Consider the following 19,327-nt stretch of genomic DNA (forward strand, 5'->3'; position numbering starts at 1 on the left):
AGCAGGAAAACCAGTTAAGAGTGTCAGCCTTGGGCTCTGGGCCAAGTGTCTTTCTCTCACCATCCCACTGTTTGCTTTGTGGAAAAGGGCTCTCAAAGCTAGACACATGATCAAAGTTAAAATTAGGTCCATTGAATTTTATTAGCAATTTTCTACTTTGTTAGCGATTTCATGCTGCCTATTAACATTTGTTTTTAATATATTGTTATCACTCATCACAAAAGGCTAATCCTATTAGTACTTTCCATATTGTATTACAGAAAACAAACAAGAAGGCTGCGGTGATTCCTCACCCTGCCATTTTCATATATTTACAGAGAGCATATTTCTCCCTGCACACTCACAGCCAGTGCTGCCCAAGAGGACAAGTTCAAGGCATGGCTGGTTGGAAGAAGCCATGCAAAACATGCTCGAATGTGTGAAATTGAGAAAATGAGAGGAGATGAGCTCTTTATAGGCAGAGTAGTGAGATAGTCTTTTGAATCTAATCAAAAGTGATGTGTTAGGATTTAAGAAAAAAGTAAATATTGCCAACAGACAATACTATCATACTTGAGTTTGATTTTTAACTTAAAATACAAATAGATTAATTTTAGTGAAATCACTAATGAAATATCTCTGGATGCCTAACTGATTCATCCCCTACTAGATACTATAAGCCATTTTCTACAAGAGACATTCATGCTTGTGGATACATTTACAAAATACATTGAATGCAGTATTTAAAATGGAAGCATAACACTCCTGCTCATGATGAGCAGATAATGTGGGTCAGACTTTTGGATATATCTCCATGATCTTTAAACTAATTTTTTCCCTTCTTTCATCTTTTTCACCCTGGAATTCATTGTGGGGTATAAAACACTAACATCGGAAGATGGCAATTAGTGATAATGTCTCCAAGAAGTGGACTGTGCTGCTCAGGATGGGAACTGGTACTTCCTGATGCTACATGTGCCGTGCTGAGCCCTGTTAGTAAATAGGTACATAATTTTAAAATGTGTGAACAAATCACTACAATATAGTGCAGTATCTCACCAAAAAAGGCCCAGAGGTTTGTCCTCTGCAGCAGAGGAAGTTTCCACCTTGCTGGTGTATTTGCATTCAGAACTTTTAGGTTTCATAATCCTGTTTTTGCTTTCACATCTGGGACCACATTAACGTGGCTTCCATTTAATCTAGAGACTATCAAGAAAAAGAGAAAGGGGTATATCTTCTGCATAGTGGCTGTGAAATTACCCTTATCCTTTGATATATTAAAATTGAAGTGCAGTAAATTTCTGTTGTCATGGAGATATTTTCCATGCCACTCCATGATTGGCCATCTGAATTCACTTTCCTTTGGGTTTTCCAGCCTAATTAACTGTTATATTTTTGCCGGCAGAGAGGAAAAACCCACATGAACGGTTTTTGGTCTGTGATTGCATCCCTTACAGAGCAAATTTCATTTTTGTATACTATTAAAGGCAAAATGCATAAGCGTGGCATGTATTTATAGTGTGGAAAATGCAGTAATGCTCAGGCAGGAGTCAAGCGTTATCAGGTTTGAACACACAGCTGTTATTTGTATCTCCATAATACGAAGCAAGGTAACCCTGGTTAAGACCACACATTACAAGTTACCAACGCAGGGCAAGGCAACGATGCGGGTCATGGGACCATGATGGCAGGCAAAGGCGGGCAGGGCGTGGGGACTGCCAGCACGGTGGGCAGCAGTACCACCAAACCTGGACACATCATGATCCTCTTTCACTGCACTGCACTGAAACAACAGTGCTACCTGCACCAGCAGCACTTCTGACACAGACAGACAAATTCAGGATTCAGACAACAGAAAAGGACCTCTGGGCAGGGTCCAAAGCAGACTTATGCTAATTATAAAAATATTGTGTTTACTCATGCTTTCATTTTCCTTGCCCTTGTGTCTCTGGGTTCTCCAAAATTTATTTCAGAGTTCAAGGATGACCCAGCCTGTCAGATTTGCAGAGTGGGAAGGAACAACCTCACACATTTAAGTTTATATCCCCATGAAATCTCAGGCTACCTGTAAGCACCAGGTATATTAAATTAAACACCTGCATGGTCAGGTGCTATCTGAAGAAAATGCCTGATGCTACAGGTTCATCCTACCCATTCCCTAGTGATGTGCTTGATAATAAATTCAAAGCTAATTTATCTGCTGCTGTATGGGTTGTAACACGGACAGGCCTTGAGATCAGCTTCCCTTACGCTTTTCAAATTAAAGCGTCTTTGATGTACTTCTCTTCCTGCCTTTGAACATTTAGAGTCCATTGGCAACAAACTGAGTGATTTGGTACTAAATAGACTCCCCTCTCCTTCCCCCCAAGAGAATTAGCATCAGGTCTTAATTTACTAATGGACTATAGACATCCATTAACGTAGTAATTAATTCAGTGCTAAAGTGCCTGTAAGACGGAACCACACTGAGTGCACAGGGAAAAAAATTACAAGTGACGTCTTCCCAGTGAGCATCACAGGGCTTGGGTGGAAAAGTTAATTTAACAAATAAATAATGGTGTACTTTATTCCTTGTCTGCAGCTCTGTGTCTAATTACAGCATTTGACAACAATCCTATACTCAATTCTGAATTTTTGGACAGGGGTCCATTTTTTTCCATCTTTTAGAAATTAAACATGGAGGCAGTTTGCGCCAGCGTAAACAACTGCAGCTCCCTCTGTGTTTGGCAGAGCATCGCCAGCAGCGTGGCAGGGTGCTGGCTCTCGTCCCAGCTAATGAACCACACTGAGAAGCCAGGAGCCTCTAGAGTCAACACAAGCAGCTATTGCATCTCAGCCACAACAATAACAGGGATGATTTTGTGCATACGCCACCCTATCCAGGTCCCACATTCACATCTTCAAAAAGTGGCCTGTCGGAGCCTCTGGGCTAGCAGCAGGTTTCATCGCTCCCTGTGGATCTGCCTTGGGGGTTGCTGGTGAAGGAGATGCTTTCCAGTGCCTGGGAATATAACCTCAGTTTCTCCAAACCTCACCATCGCTCCTACAAAGTGAAGGCGACTATTTGTCACACTGGCATGCAGCTGCTTTTGTTAGTATTTTTAAAAGACAGCATGGGTGTTTCCCATGTTTCAGATTCCCTCTGTTGATTGAAATTAGCCGCATTCCTGAAAATAATTGCTGCCAGTGGCAAGTATTACACTTAAAATGTTTACTAATGGTTTGCAATGCCCAGACAAAGCTAGGCATCATGTCCTAAGCCATGAATGAACTTCATGAGACATTATTTAGAAGTTCATCTTAGTTCATAAATTAAACACCTTTCCAGCTCTGTTCATCTGTAAGGTATCTATTGCATTCAAATGAGAAAGATAAAAGGGCAGTTTTCACTTAGAGCTATTCAAAGCACCATGAAACAATCAGATTTTTTTTTTTAAATGTTAGATTACCTATTTTAGGAACACACCAGCCAATTTAAATAAACACACCAAATTAATGAGGCATAACAATTACGTGAGTTCAGGGCTGGCTAACATGAGCTTTCGAATGGATTTCATGCTGTAGAGTTTCATTTGGATGTAGAAGCTGGGCTGCAGAGGATACCACAACTTTGAAAAAAACTGCACCAGGTTATTATTTATGGGTTTGTGGGTGATTTTCATATATAGATACCTGGCTTTTACCTTCACTTGTGCTTCAACTCAAAAGAGCAGAAGCATGCTCTGGTCCTGCACAAGATTACCAGTAAACTGATTGCCCCTAACTGGTAAATATTGCAGGCAGTGACTAGGTACCACAGTTTAATTGTACTAATAGAACAATGATTTCATAAAGGTTTCTCACGCTACACTATTGATATGAAGGAATGCTGTGTGTACTTCAGTCTCTGTTACCTGTGATACTCCTTCTTGCCTACTCGAGCAGGTTTAAGGAATTACATAGGGATACAAACAATCAAGTATCTGTTGATGGCTTATTGTGTACACAAAGCAACATCAGTTGTGTTATGCTTTGTTCGGTCTCAGTATTGATCTCAAAGTGACATTCCAGATGTGTAAATAGCTTATCTGCAACAGGGAGAAGGTTTCACGATCTGAGAAGTTTTATGTTTGTCCAGTGCTAGTTGAATGGTCGGGCTGCCTCTGAGCCACACCATGAGCGTGTTCTGGTTTGCTCCCAGCATAAATCCTTCATGAATGTCTTTGCCTTCAAGTACATGCTTCCTTTTAAAAACAGACAAAGGAGTTGCATGTGGTGTGAGCTTTTAGGTGTACAGAATAGGTGCAAATGCACTATTTGGATGGGGATGGAGAATTTCTGTTACTATGCACCTTGGCATGGTGAGCATCATTTGTTCAAGAAATCCAGTTACAGCTTTACTCAGAAAATATGGTCTCATGGGCTTTAGACAATGTATTTCAGAGAGGGCCATGCTATTTTCTTCTCTGGGAGTAGTTCTTGGACCTGACACTGTTCTGCTTCACCTCCCTCCCCGTGGCACCTCACCTGGGAGGGCCAAGGGCAGGCACCAGCCTCCCTGGCCAAGCCACGACTGCTTGTAGTGCAGCTTTCTATTCCAGACACCAGCAGCATTTCCAGAGATAGCAAAGCCCTTGCCTCCTATTTATCAACCACTGAGTGCCATCCAACAGCAGGGGACTTTGTACCTCCCCGCTTTAATTCTACACTATAACAAAAGTAGCTCAGCTCCCAAGAACGCATTTGACTTCAAAGCTCTTGTGATCCATGTGTGACATACATACATTGGATTAGAAATCCATTTGTCAGTCAGAGCTAATAACAGTGCTTGCTGCAAAGAGCATTATCTCTGTCAGGAGTTGGCACATCATGAATATGCATGCAAGAGAGTGAGCATGCTTGGTACAAATGTATTTACATTAGATGGGCTCTGACAAGGATTGAATGTTCTAGATGTGAGTATTCATGACAACATCAGAGCCTGGCACTACAGGGATGTGTTATCCATAAGCAGAGGTGGAACAAGATCCACTGCTGCCTTCCTGCCCATGTCTGTTTCTGGATCCAGCCCTCAGATATTTGTTAGAAGTTAAAATAAACTTTAAAGGCATCAGATGCATTTTGAAAGTTGGTGTCTTGGTATTTCTCTCTCATTTTGCCACTGAAAAGATGAAGGTGGTGTTTTCTTTCAAAGCACAGCTTCTTCAGTTGGAAAGAATGGATCAAAGGAGATCAGAGATGGCTGATGCCTATAAATATCATTCTTAAATTTGCTGCAGACAGAAGGGGACTGCATGTCAACTGGAGCTGTGTTTACTTCTAATGCTACCGACAGCTGCAGCTGGGCTGGCACAGAGACCAGCAGGGAAATCTCCCTCGAGGCTCTTGCCTCTGCAGTTTTAACAGGCTATTTTGGCACACTTTATTGAGTATCTAGTAAATAATTTTTAAGAGGTCTTATGCAGGCTTGAGCCAGCTATGTTTCTTTCTTCCAATCAATTGTCCATAAAGTTGTAAGCTGATTTTTATCTTCCTAACACACTTAGCTAGTGTTAATGGGGCAGGGGGTAGAGGAAATTAAAAACCCAGAGAAGATGATGACACTGTGATAGCCAAAAAGGAGCCTCTTCCCACTTTTTAAAGTTCATTCTTGGTTAAGGGAGAAGTGAATAGCCTAGACAGAAACATAAGACACTTCCCTCGATTCTTGGCTGGATGTTGTATTCACACGACTTATCCATCAGTGTGATTCATAGAGTGTACAATCAATCTCCACATATTCAAGAAGTCATCACACACACTACCAGTAAATAAACATGTGCACTCATTGCCTGTGAGCCCTCCACTCCAGCTGCAGTGAGCCCTGCTCCTGTTCTGCTTGTCTGAGGGCACCCGGTCACGCATTAGCTCCAATCCTGAGAAGAAATACCCGTAAATGCAGCATTGTCTCCTGTAACCATTTGGTTCACTCCAGCCTGAGACCTGGGTGGTGAAAGCACAATTCTGCTTAACTGTGCTTCTGACACAGCAGTGAAACCCAGTTTTACATCCACCAGTTCCCAAGCCATAGTGGTAACTCTTATCACAACAGAGGAGTGTTTTACCCTGTGGCAGCTAGTTACTCCACAACCTGCAGAAATTGGTGAAGTTGCTTTCCTTTGGCCTTTGATCCCTGTTTAACAACATATCATTTTTAAACCTTGAGCCTCAAAGGCTAAAATTCACCCAAAGAATGTCCTGAATTGCAAAGCTTCAGCAACCACCTTCAAACTGTGATGGTGTTATCAGAGGGTGTCCTCATTTTGGCTGCACCCTTCTCTAGGTGTCATCAATATTCTCATGGTATTCCGTAACACCAGCGATACGAGAGGCACAAAGGGAAGCAAGACACATCTTCTCAGGGGCTCCTAAACCACACAGAAGCATCTCATAGTCTGCCCTCTGCAAAATATGCACAACTATCAAATATAAGCCAGAAGTAACAGACCTATGAAGTTTAAAATTCTCCCACAAAAGCTTTTCCCCCACTTCAAGGCCAAGGAAAACAAACTGGCCTCACAGCATGCAGTGGAGAGGAGAAGAGAGACAAAAAAAAAAAAGACCTAATTAGAAAAAAATTCAATAAGCTGTAGGGTTGTTTTAAAATGAAAATGCTACCACTTTTTTGCAGCAGTGACCTTACTTTTGCCTTGAGAATTAATACAAAGCACAGCAGCATTTACAGTCAATGTTTTCAGTGGAACTGCCTGAGAGCATGTGAAGTTTGGAAGATATTGACTTTTTGGGTCAGGTTGGAGTTTTCTAACAGATATTTAAATTAATTTTCTTCCATTTTCTTTAACTGTCTATCAGCTCTGCATAGCTTACCATGTTCATCCCAGCACCCATTCTTTGTGGCTCCCAAATATCCTACAAACATCCACTAAGTCCCACAACTTCCTACGGGGATAGTGGAAACACCTCTCCCTTACAGGCGCAACACTGAAGCTGCAGGTTGCAGCTGTGCCACGATGCAGAGGCAGAGCCAGGACTAAATCAGATTCAAGTCAGACATTTGTTTCTCTTCAGACCTGCTTGCTGTGTATGACAGTAGCTAATTTAAGACACACCTGAGCTGGGTATAATTAGCTGAGTGTATGAAATATTATTCAATATATTATTATGTGAATGAGATAATAATTTTCCTACAGGTTTGCATAACAGCTGGATGAGGAGGTGCTAATCTGTATTTCCACCTCTCACTTGCCAGCTCAATACTAATATAATTATTTTAATATATTATATGTATATCAATAATATATTAATATCTTATTAATGCAATAAGAATACTCATAACATTTGCAATTAGAAACCCTCAGGACTCACATAACCATATGCCTATCTCCTTCCTGAGGACCTATCCATCCACCATGGTGTGACCATGGGCACATTCTGACACATCGTCAAAGCACCTGAGGTGCCCCTGTGAGCTGTTATACCAGAATTTCAGCTGCTTCTCTGCAGCCCCATTCTGCTCAAATTCAAAAGTTGTCCAAAAATCCCACTCCCTTACACTGGGATATGCTTTCATGATCATACACTGATGATGAAAGAAGTTTTCTCATGAAGCATCACTCAGCATGCTCTGCTCTGCCACTGGTATATGGGGTCTCTTTCCTGCCAGTATTTAACAGTGTATGGCATAAAGTGCTTGGTGGTATCTTGGGCAAGAAAGATGATATTTACAGCACACTTCTATATTATTTTAACAGCCACATTGATGCCTTGTCCCCTGACACCCTGCCCGTTGGCCAGTGCCAGCAGCACAGACAGACTGCTGATGATCTACTCTCTGCCTGACACTGGCAACATAGGCAGGATGCTGCCCACATCATCCATGATTCTCTCAAATCTCACTGCCACTGGCGGAGCCAAGGGGTGGTGCAACTCTTACCCACATCAAAAAGGCATTTGCACAACTGGCCGTGCCTGCCAGATGACTTGGACACCAAGTGTTCCTGGCAGTCCACCAGAGCCATCTCATTGCTTATGGTCCTGTGTTTGCTGTTGGTGATCGGGTGAGTTGCAGCACGGGTGCATCGTTGCTCGTATTTCCTAGTGTCTCTGTAATTGATAATGTGTTGTCGGATGTCGGGCAGGTGAGGTTGCCACTGTGCCACAGCAGAACCAGGGATGAGCACCTCAGAGCTTGGAACACTAAGTAACACAGCCACTCTGGGCACGCTCAAGAAGTCCCTCAAGGACCTGCCTGTCAAAAAATGAAGCATTGGAACAAGAAAAAACCAAGCTCAAAGTCCATGACAATATTACAGAAGCAGTTGAGAAGACCTGAAGCTGTTACAGGGGCCTGCTTTTTTTCAGCTATGAAACTCTATTTGAAGGGAAGGGCAGTGAATTTTTTTAACTCCCCAGGATTCTATTATGTGTTATTCACATTTTCATGTGAGAGTTTCTAAGAGAAATGCACATCTTCCAGCAACTAATAGAAAATCCAGATAATGAAGACTGCAGTTGCTGATAAAAAAATCTCCAAAAATGAATTAGCCCTAGATAGTATTACTCTCTGCTTTTAAATTCATGTTTATATAGAAGGAAAAAAGCTAGCTGATTTGAGAAATCATAGATCCACTGCAAATTACAAGCCATGAAATACTGTACCTTGAAGGTGAAAGTTGGACCATTTTTAGTGTAAGATAAGGGAACCACACGTCTTGGTTTTACCTGCCCAGACATGTTTTTGTAATAGAGCAGCCTGTTGTAATGACATTTCTTACTTCAGCTGTCCATTTGTCACAGTGGTTTTTCTTCCTGGTGTAGTAGCACAGAAAAAGACCAGGACTGGAATTGAATGTCTCTCTTCTTTGTTCCTGTCTGTAATTCTGAGATTCTCATGTTTCCTGATACTACGTGAATCCCATCAATCGGATTTTCTCCTTTCAGGATGTGCAGTTTGTTTCTCCAAACGAAGTGCAGAAAACTCTGTGCCTGACAGATGCCTGGGAGCTGTTCTGGCATCCTCAGGGCCAGATGCAAAAGACAGCCTGAAGAGCAGCTACAGGATAATCTGCCAGTGGGCAGTGCCTGGTGGGCTGCGAAGGCCATTCCCCAGTTCAGGAATAGTACATGGGGGTCAGCCTGCACTACAGCCACTGAAAGAGAGAAGGCAGGAAGGGAAAGCTTTTTGCGACGAATTTTTGTGAGCACAGCAGGGAGTTGTATCGGCAACCCATTTGTACTGTGTGGCATGTCATCTCTGCTGGCTCCAGATGCAAAATTTTTCTCCGCTGCTTGCAGTTATGCACACGTGTAGAGACAAGACACCTTCATCAATGAAAAGATCTCTTAGTCACCACAAAAAAAAATCTCAGGTTCAGGACTATTCAGATGTATTCCAATTTGCTTTTGTGACTTTCCCGAAAAAGGGTCTGGAAGGTGTGATTTGCTTTCTTCCATCCTACCATGCTTCAATGCAAAAGAGAGTCCATATATGTTCATTAAACCTGGCTTCTGCAGTATTTGGGCAGCTTTGCCAAAGAATTAAATTCAGAGCAACAGAGCTACATGTAGCAAAGGGTATAGTGTCCTCTGCATCCATTGTAGTCCCGTAAAAGCTCATCTTTCTAGAGGGATGTATGCCTGTTCAACTTCTCTTTCACCTACTGAGAGAGCTCGAACAGTAAAATGCTCTCCACTGACTTTCCACGGGGACTGAGGATGGAGAAGAAATATGTGCCTCTGGAAATTTAACCTTAATACTCAATGTTTTGTAGCCCCCAAGCAGTCCCCACATTTCTGTGATGCCATTTGTTGCAGGTTTTTTTCTGTGTAAAACATTTTAAAATTCTCCTAGGGACAAGCAGAAGTCCAATTTCTGTTCTGTTTCAGCCCCTCTGTCAGAGTTCATTCTCCAGGTCACTGTCATTCCTCACTAATCTAATGAATTTTCCAAGCTCATTAATTCAGGCTTCTGGTAACAAGTGGTTGTGCTATGAGTGTGCTGGGATTCAACACTGGGCACTCGCCCCCTGAGCTGGAGCCTCAGCTGGCAGCAGCTCATAGCTGGAGGCTGAGAAGGTACTACAAGCAGAGACAAAATACTGCTGCTATCTGGCATTACAAAGCCAAATTCAGACAGTGTGTTGTCCCTTGGAGGCACAAAAATGAAAAAACTAGAATGTGAAGAACTTAAATATTTCATCACAGACTTTGTTCCATTTTGCTCTTCATTTACATTAGTAACACATACTTTTAAATTGGGAAAAAAAAAAAAAAAAGTATTCCTTGGTTGTCTTCTTCTTAATGCTTGGGATGTCAAAAAGCACCTACTTTCACCCCATACATCCCAGGAGCAATAAGTATCACCTAAACAGGTCTCCACAGGGAATGACTGTGTCCACAGAGCTCCTCCCGTGAGCCACAGGCTGGGATTCAAAGCCAGCTTCTCTGTAAACAAAAAGGACTGCAGCCTAGACCCTGAACGAGTACCTTTAGGTGTTGAAGTAGCAGATGCTCCTTCATACACATCTGAATACTTCACCCAGTGCAGGATGGGGACACCACAAGCACATTTCTCAGCACTGCCACGGAGACCTCCAGCCCAGACACAGCCAGGGCATTGCAAGGCACTTGGCAGGGCATCCTTAGGGGAAGGAGAGGGGTTGTGGGGCCAGGAATGACAGAAAAATCATACTTCGTTAATCATGGCAACTGGGAAAGGAGCTGCTTTACATGGGAATTTTCTTTTACAGAGGAAGGTTGGGAAAGAATTAGAAATGGGAAAAAAAAAGTCAAACATAATGAAACAAGGAATAGCAATGGAATGTAATAAAAGAGATTGTAATAAAAAATTCAGTCTCTTATTTGGAATCAGGGCCTGATATAGCAGTTGTACAGTGTGTTTATACCACATTTCTAAATGCTCCTGGGACTCAAGTGGAAAATACTCTGTCCCCAGTCAGCTTCCCAAAGTGCTGTTGTATGATTAAAGCTTCAAAGGTTAACCCGCAGCAGTTAGCTGAATGCTTCACCAGTACAAACTCCAACACCATTCTGGTGAGAACAGAAAATATCAAACTCCACTTTATATAGCAGAAGACCCTGGAGGAGAGCTCAGTAGCTTGGACTGGGGAGGACCCTTCAAAAATTAATTATTTATGAGCATTTTTAGTGCCTCACTGAAATCTCCCTGTAGTGTTTTCAGGGCTTCTGAGTTGTCCCCCACTGCAGCACCATGAGAAGAGCAGAGTTTGACACTTAAAATAACATGCCAGAAGCAGGGGGTTGAAGACGGTGACCTCCAGAGGCCCCTTTCAGCATCCATTATTTTGTGGTTTTAGGAGAAATCAATTTGCCTTCAGTGAAATCTAACACTGTCATTTTTGAAGGGATGTGAGAGTGAGGTTGCCAAATCCCAAAGAACTTAGAAGGCATTTTGGTTCCTAAATCCCATACAATTCCCTGGCCATTTCTTAAAGGTCAATGTCATTTCTTCTTTAGCCCAAATGATCACAAACCTGTTCAAGTGTAAGTTAGAAACGCTGCTGCTCTGTGACCAGGAACCAACCCGAATGCTCTTATCAGTCTCTTTTAGTGCTATAAATGTGTTGCTAATTGCAAAAGTGATACAACTGGAAGTGCTAAAGGGCGATTATTCTAGCTGCAAAATGCCATGGTTCCTGATGAAGTCATCTGCAGGAGCTAATGTCTCAATTAATTTTCTTTACATCTGTTTAGAGTACAGCTGAAGGCTGAAGCCTTGCACTGGTGGTCTAAAATAATGGTAGCACAAGGGACTTTCTCTTCTCATCCAGGGGCAGCACTTCTGTAACCACTGCAGGTAACCATCACCGACTTCACAGGAGGATTATGGAAGGACACGGGCTACAGGACGGGAGTCACCACCTTTGCTGATAGAAGAAGTTGGCTTCACATCTGAGGTGTAGCTGCCACTTCAGCAGGTGCTGTGAACGGGAAGCCAAAGCTTGGGCTGTACAAGCTAGAAGGTTGAAGATTGAGCAGCTAAAGAGCTTAACCAGATGATCTCCCCACATACTGGAAACAGCATTGCAAAGGCATTTGCTACAGTATAAGAAGGTGATGCGGCTCTTCAAACAAACCCATCTCACACTAGGATCAATTTGTGTGTTCCATGCATGTGAAATCAGAGCAGGGGGACACTGCTGGATTACACCAGCTGGGTATTTGCTTAAAATGGAACATCAAATGCAAATGGCCACTGACAGAACAGAAAAGTCCAGTAAAGTAATACAACCCATGCTTTTTTCCCTTTTCTGACACCAGCTTATTCAGGGGAAAGGTCTGCAGAAAAAAGACGGTGACTGCCAGGCACCCTGTACAGCTGGCCAGAGATGCTCACAGAACTGGCTACAACCTGGGTGGTGCTTCCCCAGCACCCAGAGCCTGGCAAGACAAATGTGGCTACCAGAATTGAATGGGAAAAGTGGAGGCACATAGTGCATTAGAGAGCAAAGATCTAAAGGCAAAATAAAATGCTTTTCCTATACTCATTTTATCCCTGGGAGGGTACAGTGCCCTGACAAGTCACCTCATGCAACTGTAGCACGCTCAGATGGTGCAGAGTCCAGAGAACAGTGCCAAATAATCCAGGAACCACGGAAGTAAAGGACCATTTTCAAAGTAATTTTTAATTACATCATATATATCCTTGAATCTTCAGGTCACCCTGGGAAGATAGGTTACAAACCACAATTTCTTCCCGTTGCCACTTTCTTCACTTAACACTCACTGAGAGAAAAAAATGCCCTCAGTAAAGCAGCTCATGCAGTGCATGCCTGGGGCATGTACTCCACTGGAGGATGTCAGGATGTTCTCGTGAAGGTTTCCTGGTCAGTATATTAGTAATTTTTTAGTGGTTTTTATTTTTAAGGTAGCATGGCTCCATATTCAAGTAATAGTTGGTATCTCCTGTAACTAATCATTGCCTGTGACTGAAACACACAGAGCAGCACTTAATGTGTGCTTTGAAATAGGAAGTGCTATTTAAATTCACGCAGAAGCCAACTGTTACCAACACCATCAGGTTCAAGAAAGTGTTTGAGTGTAGAACTGACTGAGAATATGAGACTTTTTTTAAAGAACGTGACCATTTCCCATGAACTTGCAGAAGCAAAATGTTCTCGTTGCAGAATAAAAGCACCATCTTGGGAATCAGAAAACACCAGTTCAGTTCTGCACTCCATCCAGGCTTGCTGTATGCTCTCTAGCAAGCCCTTTAACCTCTGTTTCCATTTTCATAAATGAAATCAAGCTATCTTGTCTTTTCACCCTCTTTTTGTTATTTTTAATCTTTCTGATGTAGGGAATGTCTCAAAGTATATGATTCGTTTAGTGCAATACAGTACTGGTGAGTCCTGATACACAGTGGGCACCTTCATTTCCAACTAACTAATTCAGTGTGTGCAAACCCACAGCAGCTCTTTCAGGGACCTCAACCTCTGGACTCTCTGGTTGCCCATGGAGGTTGTAGATGTCCCATCCCTCAAAGAATTCAACATCAGGCTGGATGGGGCTTTGAGTAACCAGATCTAGTTGAAGATGTCTCTGCTGATTGCAGGGGGGGCTGACTAGATGACCTTAGATCCCTTCCAACCCAAACCATTCTATGATTCTATGACTTGTTCAGAGCCTGGCTGAGATGGAGTCTTCTCACCCCACTAAGATGTTGCTGTTGCTCTTACCCAGTGAAGGAAAAATTGCATGATTACAAAAGTAGAAAAGGTAAAAAAATTGTACAGGGTATTCTCCAGAACTGAACAAACACTTAAAACATCTGCAAGAAAGCATCTGGTTTTAATGTTGAAAATTATCAACACAGTGCATTTCCCATGAAAAGCTTTAATATTCTGCAAGAGAGATTACAAGCCCAAAAATTCAGTTCCTAGAGTTTGCCTGAATACTCTATAAACACACATGTAACAGTAACATCCATGCCCTTTTAAGAGCACCGTGTAAGAATTTCTAGGGTGAGTTCCCAATTTCCATAATTCTAAATCACTTCTTCCACTGAGATTTTCAAGACTGAAAGTTGCCCATCACTTAAAGGGTCCCTGCACCCTTCAGAAACCGTCAGCAGAAAGGCCACAAACTGATAGATTAATCCATCTGAATATAGTCAGAATTGGTATAAACCTTTCTTCAGCCTGTTACTATGCAAGCCAGATCCCAACCTTTCCACATGCTCCAGGGCATTTAGTTCTCTGGTTTCATGTTTGCACGCTGTCCCAGCAGCCTCCCGGACCAGGGCCAAACCTCCCCCAGGTTCATGGATGGGTTTTGGGGCCAGAAGCAGATGTGCTGAATTACTGTGAGAGCCTAATCTTGAGAGGTTTCCAGGAAGGCTGGAAGCAGAAAGCAATGAAAATCTAGTGAAAGTTTCTGCCTACTTCAGAGTTTCACCCTTGTGTTTGAAAAGTGAATGAGGTAAAATCATTTGGGAAAAAAAGAAAAAATAATACTCATGACACTTTTTCTCCTTTCCTTTGAATGAGTCCTGTAGTTTTCCTCCTTTCAAAACCATCTTTTGTTCCATTTTCTCACAGAGACACGTCCCCTCCTGGCTCTCCTGAGCCCTTTCCATAGGCTGTCTGAGCCCACTACTCCCTCCTCCCTCTTTACTCATTTCAATGTGGCTAAATTTGCTTTTTCCCCATGTGGCACAGATAATTTCAGAACAGGCCTTCCTCACCTTTTCATATTATCACTCTCTAGTTATTTTCAAAACTCAATTAAAACCGAAAGCTTTTGCCATGGTTTTAACTATTCATTTTTCCCCATTTTTACGTGTTTTTTTTCCCCTGCTGTTAAGTGCTTTGAAGTGCTATTAGTACAACAAACATCAGACACACAACTGAGCTGTGTTGTGCAATATTGTCCAGCCTGAGACTCATCCATGTGTTAAGAATAATCCTCGATAGATTGATCTGGAGGCTCCAGCTCCCCACTGCCAAATGGCAGCCTACAGCCCATTTTCCCTTTTCCTTTTTTTTTTTTTTTCCTTCCCCATGAACTGATCTCAGTTACAAATCTAGGAACTGTCTCCACTTAATCCACAGTTTTTTCTGTCCATTTGGACTGGACTTCAAGACACTTGTATTTTCCCATAAGGGTTATCTTCTTTTTTTAAGGTAGCCACCTTTAAGATCAACCGATATCACTCACTATGTATTACTGAGTTATTTCATACTCTGCCAATCAGAAACTTATCTGCTTAAAACTGAAAACAAATACCACAATGTATAGCTAAAACATGAGACAAATGTACCTAGAAGGAGCACAGCTCATGAAAATGAAATAGGAGGGACAAACCAACAAATGCTGAAAAAAGAAGAGACCATAGGACTACAGAGAAGAAAAGAAACCCTAGACCACATTTTCTGATATTACAATGTTATGAGTGAATTAATTTAGCACAGCTTTCTGGAATGAGCAATGGGACAGACTGAAAAAGACTCTCCTGTGGTCTCACTGGCACAACCACTAAAATTTCAGCAGATGAATATAAAAGGTGGGGAGTAGTGTGTCATAGAAAATGAAGAAAAGTATCCGACCACTTCCTATTTTTATTCAGTGTAGACAAGACACATCATACAGACATCCCCTGGGACACCAATACACCCTACGGAACCCGCTGTGAACACCACAAGCCAGCTCAGCCTTCATTTCACCCCCTGGAAGGATGAGGCTGACCAAAGCTCTCCAACCCAGCTGTCTCCCCACCAGTAACAGAAAGTGCAGACATCCAGCATGAGTCATTTGCAAGGCTGATGTAATAGCCTGGAGAGATTCCCATGCCTTTCCTGACGGAGACCTTAGAATACCTGTGGTACTGAGAATTTCCATAGGATCCTTCCTGAGTTGTTCTTGGAGGGACAAAAAAGCTTTGAACTGGACAGGAGAGTCTATTAGGGCTAAAATTATTTGTGCATGCAACACGTTCAGGGACTTCTGGGCTTTGCATACGGGCACAGCATCAAACTGTGAGCAGGCAGGTAACTGCTAACTTACTAATTGGGATGAGGGACAGGAGGAGGAGGGTATAGGCATGTGTGTGTGCTATTCAGTGTCTGCACTGCCCCAGCACCTACTGAAAGTGAGGAGATGGCATACCAGGCCAGATGTGGTTGGGGTGCTCTCATGTTCTCATGAGTTTTGTATCTGTACCTGTTGTGGCTGGTGCTGTGCACACACAGATCCATGGAGGCAGTGCATTGAGAGGGGATTAAAGAGAAGAGGGGAGAAAAGACAAGGGTAGAAGGAGGTAGGTGGAAGACTACAAAGAACTGACAATGTGATGCGTTAATTCACATAACAGCAAGCATTTTCATCACAGAAGCAGCTTAAGTACTGTCAGGTTTTTCTTGTGGAGAACATGCCAACAAGAACTTGAACAGACTTTAGAGAACAGTTGCTTGCAACAGGCACATCATTTTTGGAGAAACACACACCATCATTCCCTGGAGGACCAGGCAACACCCAGGCATTACTTTTGGATTAAAAATTTAATGTTGAAATATGAACAGGCTTGAGAGGTGGGCCCATACAAACTTCCTGAAGTTCAACAAGGCCAAGGGCAAGGTCCTGCACATGGATCAGAGCAATCTCAAGCACAAATACAAGCTGGATGAAGAGTGGATTGGGAGCAGCCCCAAGGAGAAGGACTTGGGGGTGTCAGTGGATGGAAAACTGACTGTGAGCCAGCAATGTGTGCTCACAGCCCAGAAAGCCAACCATGTCCTGGACTGCACCCAGAGCAGTGTGGGCAGCAGGGTGAGGGGGGGGATTCTCCCCCTCTGCTCTGCTCTTGTGAGACCCCCCCTGCAGTGCTGGGTCCAGCTCTGAGGCCTCCAGTGTAAGAAGGACACGGATCTGCTCAAGTGAGTCCAGAGAAGGTCACAGAAACCATCAGGGGGCTGGAGCACCTTCCTGTGAGGACAGGCTGAGAGAGTTGGGGGTGTTCAGCCTGGAGAAGAGAAGGCTCCGGGAAGACCTTAGAGCAGCCTCCCAGTACTTAAAGGGGCTACAGGAAAGGTGGGGAGGGACTCTTGATCAGGGAGTGTAGGGATAGAGCAAGGGTTATGGTTTTAAACTGAAAAAGGGTAGATTTAGATTAGATCTAAGGAAGAAATTCTTTCCTCTGAGGGTGGTGAGACACTGGCACAGGTTGCCCAGAGAAGCTGTGGCTGCCCCCTCCTTAGCAGTGTTCAAGGCCAGGTTGGACGGGGCTTTGGGCAACCTGGGCTAGTGGAAGGTGTCCCTGCCTGTGGCAGGGGGGTTGGAACTAGGAGATCTTTAAGGCAAAACATTCAGTGAAAGAGTTCAACCCTGGGAAAAAAAATTGCAAATGCCTCTCTTAGCTGTTACATTAAAAGCCCTTGGTGAAGAGGGGGAAAAATACATGGTGGTTGTGATTGAACTGAAATGGGCCAAGTCCCACTCCTCCTGCAGTGCACTCACACATCCCTGTTGCAGCATGCTGCAGGAAGGGTGTCAGGCTGTCCCTCTGCTCAGTGGTAGGTACAGTGAGAATGAATCCCATGAGATGAGGTGGTTTATAACAAACCTTACAAAGCCCACAAACTGCTGTAGTTACTGTACAGACTGCTGTTAGTGTGACTACATAATTTAAGCCTCAAACTTATCCTTAGCCAGAGAATTCAATGAAATTAAAAACAAAACCCAAACCAAACACACATAAACAAGTAAAACTCTGCCAAAATTAAAACTTGCAAACAAAAGTTACCAGATATTCAAGACAAATTCAAGCACACAGTGAGCAGATAGTGTGAAGTCTAGGTTCTGTATGAAGTCGGGGAAACATGAAGGTATAGTGGGGCTGTGGGAACGTTTTATCTAGGGCGTTCCATCTGATCACATTTCATCCCCACTCGACGCCTGCTTGCGCTGTGCCAGCTGGCAGCTGAATTGCAGCAGCCCTGCAGCCCCGCCACGGCTCCACCCCAAAAGCCCACACCACTGCCAGGCAGACTCGGCCTCGCTCACCCAGCCAAAAGCTACAGGCAGTGAGGCAGAGCCTCCATGGGGCCTGCGGAGCCAGGGAGCGGGGGGGATGTGACCCCTTGACTGCAGACCTGGACCAGGGCAGGGGGTATGTCACGGGAGATGCCTTCCAGCAGGCTGTCTGCTCCCCTCACCAGTAACATGGAGACAATGTTCCTTCGCTGTGCATAGCAGCTTGTTAGTGATATTCACATGGGTGAGACACCCTGAGCAAGGGCAGACCTCAGGAGAAACCCAGTGGGAAAGTCAGAGAGAAAGCCCAGGGACCAATGCCTCTGCTCAGGAGAAACAAAGAGTTACTGGCGGATTAGTATCTCATGAGTCTTTTACTTAAAGAGCTAGAAAACTTGGGAGCATCCAAGTGAAACTGGGCTGGGAATAGGTTGCCCCACTTAGGAAGGAGGGGTGACTATTTGCACCAGGTAGTTTATAGTAAAGCATTCAGAAAGGTAGCTGCAAGGATTACATGGCACTCAGGCTGCTGTAGATTTTTTTTTGGTCTGCCAGTGAAGTTTCTCAGTGCCTTTCACTGCATTAAATTCAAGAACCCTAAGAAACAAAAGCCCTGACCAAATGGGGCACATGTAACTCACATCACACCCTTCACAGAAACATAAGAATTAGTATTTTCCCTTTCAAACATCCATGAAGGGCTACCAAACAATCAGATTCCTCCTCCGTCAATGACCACCAAGCCAGGCAGACCCCTCTGACTGCTCATTTCCCAGTACTGAGACCAATATTTGGTGCCTGAATTGCTTCCAAGAAGTCATCAAGAGTTTCAGAACCTGCCACTTCCCTTAAGACTATTTCAAGGGAATCCCAGAAGGTTTAGAAATTAAGACTATATTATGAAGTGGCAGTTGCATGAATGAATCACTGCAGGAAGCACCTTCAAAACTAGAGGCAGTGAGTTCATGCCTAGGCACAGATGAAGCTTCAAATGCTCTAAAATGCCCTTTCGGTACTTTTCCCGCAGGTCAGTAGGCCTCAGCCTTGAGAATTGCTATGAAATAGTAAGTAGCTCCCACCCAGTAAATGTCAATGAGCAGACGGCACCCTGACAATCGAGCAACAAAGTTGTTTGAGAAGCCTCCTAATTTGGCAGGTTTCCAGGTATGAAATCCAGGAGTGCAGTTCTCTTCCCTGCCACACTTTAGTTAGCAGCATAGTTCCGTGTCATTTCAGCACCATCAGGCTCTTTCTTGGGAGCCTAAGAAATAGTTAAATATCTGTAAGAGAGGGATGCCCTTGGCAAGGGGCTGACACCTGCCCTTCAATATGCATGCCCTGCTCCTGCTGTCAAGGTAGA

The sequence above is a fragment of the Athene cunicularia genome (assembly GCF_003259725.1).
Source record: "Athene cunicularia isolate RWA chromosome 14 unlocalized genomic scaffold, athCun1 chr14_part1, whole genome shotgun sequence".
NCBI lineage: Eukaryota > Metazoa > Chordata > Aves > Strigiformes > Strigidae > Athene > Athene cunicularia.